This window comes from Monopterus albus, unplaced genomic scaffold (genome assembly GCF_001952655.1).
Source record: "Monopterus albus unplaced genomic scaffold, M_albus_1.0 scaffold214.1, whole genome shotgun sequence".
NCBI classification, from domain to species: domain Eukaryota; kingdom Metazoa; phylum Chordata; class Actinopteri; order Synbranchiformes; family Synbranchidae; genus Monopterus; species Monopterus albus.
In genome coordinates this window covers 455,555-458,096 of record NW_018128094.1, presented here as the reverse complement: position 1 = coordinate 458,096, position 2,542 = coordinate 455,555, and the positions used below count along the sequence as shown (strand labels likewise).

At 40.3% G+C, this 2,542-nt stretch overlaps 1 long non-coding RNA gene across 2 annotated transcripts in view; it reads right to left on the bottom strand.

The window, feature by feature from the left end:
- LOC109971043 (uncharacterized) overlaps window positions 1-2,542 on the bottom strand; it is a 24,337-nt gene that overhangs the window by 17,358 nt on the left and 4,437 nt on the right. For both annotated transcript variants that reach the window (XR_002276485.1, XR_002276484.1), the window contains exon 3: window positions 776-883. This is a non-coding gene — a long non-coding RNA (uncharacterized LOC109971043). The remainder of the gene's footprint in view (window positions 1-775; window positions 884-2,542) is intronic.

The window sequence follows — 2,542 nt, the reverse complement described above, 5'->3', positions numbered from 1 at the left end:
TGAACTTTTGCCAAAGCTTCATAAACATTAAGTAAATATTGCTGTGTAAACTATTAAACAGTCAAATTACTCTTTGACTTTATGACTCTTATTCACATGTTTTATTGCTAGTGTCACTTTTCACCCAACAGTATTGTAACATCCAGCTTCACCCTGTAACAGTCTATTAGCTGCAGTAGCCACTGGATGGCAAAATACTTGGTATCTGGTGAAAAAAAATATAGTTTAGAACAACTTGGGTTTTATTTTTATACATTGGTTTGATCGGTTTTGATAACCTATCTATTAAATATTACATTTATCACAGTGCTGCAATCTCAGAGGGCAGTGATCACTAAAACTGTGTGCGATGAGGTCTGAAAAACAAGCAGGCAATCAGGTCGCAAACAAGCTGACAGTTCAACATGATCTAAATTCCTTTTCTGAAGGTAAAAGATGAATGCCACTGTAATATATTCCTCAACTCAGACTTTGATGCCCCACTGGTCTTATTGTATGTTTAAAGATGTCTCTATATTCCTATGCTGACATAACTGATAGAAATGAAATAAAACCCAAGTTGTTGAAGGGAGTCACAGTCAAGATCATCCTCTGTAACTCATTGCACATAACATGCAACATTTTGTGTGTGTGCATCCTTGTAGCTGCTACAAGTTTAACCCTTTGTGACTTTTGTGATTTTAACAAATTGGAAAAGCATTTATCTTGTGAGCAGAGAAGAATCTACTCCCATTAACACTGTGGTTGTACAGGTACTTGCTGTATGTTATTGTACCTTGGTTTCATCCACGTGTTTCATCCCCGAAGCTCTTCTCTAAAGTCATTTTTGTCAAGCCATGATGTGGGGGGGTTCAGTGTCTTGCCCAAGGACACTTATGAAATGCTGGAAAAACATAAACATTGAATAAATTATGTTAGATCGTTTTAAAAAGAGCTAGGCTCTGCTCCAAAGCTATTAGCTTAGTCATTGGCTTAACTGTCAATGGGAATTAATTTGTTTTCTTCTTTTTTGGATCAAACCCTGGTTTCACCTTAGGTTAATAAAAGAGTTACCTGATAACCTCCTGATTAACAGAAAGCTTCAAACCAGACAACACCTTTTCTTTCACTGCGAGACCGTGTGAGAAAGATAGCTGTTATTAGACCTGCCTGCCACCATGCATCACATGTCAGTCAGTCAGGTCAGTGTTTCATCTGTTCACCCAGTGAGTGCGTGATTCAGCCAGCCAGGCAGTCAGCTAGTCTATCAGCTTGGCAGAGAGCAGCAGAGGAAAGCATAAATAATACATAATGTACAAGTGAAGGCTTTAGAAGTATGGAGCTCTTTCAGTTCCTTTGGGCACTAGACAACTCATTTTGTCTCTTTCCCAGTTTTTCTTGCAGACAGCTTACTCTCACTGTGCTCCACCAGCCTCCCTGTCTCAGTCTGACTCCGTATTCCACATAATTTTATTTTTTACAGTTTTTGTAGGTTTAAAGGCAGATTATGACAGTTCATGATTTCTTTTGTGCAATAATGTTATTTAACCATCAAAACAACTTTTTACATCCATAACATAGTTTTCTTTTATCATAGGTGTCATATTCTAGATCATACACTGGAAAAAAACATTTTCTACTTGAAGTTCACTAGGTTCATTCTGTCATATTTTCTCTTACCCTGGCATCTCTATTTATTTAACCACCTTCAGTTCTTTCTGGTCCATCTGCCTACTTTACACTTCCTCCCGGCATCCTCTCTCTGCTGAGTTGTTAAAAACATTGGCTGTGCTGCTCTATATGTGCCTCAGCAGAAGGTGCAGTATACTGTGGCGACTAGCGACGTATGAGTTACAGCCCTGTGGGGGAGCCTGGAGCTGAGACATACTCAAAGGAAGGGCTGGGAAGGGGGCGTCCTCCATCAGTGGTGTTCTAGAAGAGGTGGCACCGCGCTGTGGGCATGTGTGTGTATATTAGGTATATTACGTGAAGCAGTACTGACTGATTTAAGAAAGTTATGAGCAGGACTAAATGATGAGATGTAATCATCCACCTCCTACTTACAATGCTTTCTTTTCTGACACCATGGAAAAGTCTATTAGCCAACAGGATATTTTACCAAACACTTGCTGGCAAATAGCTTAATATGCTATCTTTAAATACTCATTAGATAAAAGTTTACACCAGCATTGAAAGACACTAACACAGAGTGAGCAAAACCGGCACATCATAGTTAAAAGTAGTTCCCAACATGATTTTAATATCACCGGCAGAGAGTCTCTAAATCTCTAGTCATTTTACACAAATAACTTCTACTTGATTTGATAATTGAGTTAAAAAGAAAATAATTACAAGTAGTGAATCGGGCAGCAGTTGAAGGCAAGGGCCCCGACGACCCGATCTCTGGACACGGAGACTAGCCCTGGGGACATGGAATGTCACCTCGCTAGTGGGGAAGGAGCCAGAGCTTGTGCGGGAGGTTGAGAGGTACTGGCTAGAGATAGTCGGGGTCACCTCCACGCACAGCTTGGGCTCTGGAACCTTACTCCTCGAGAGAGGCTGG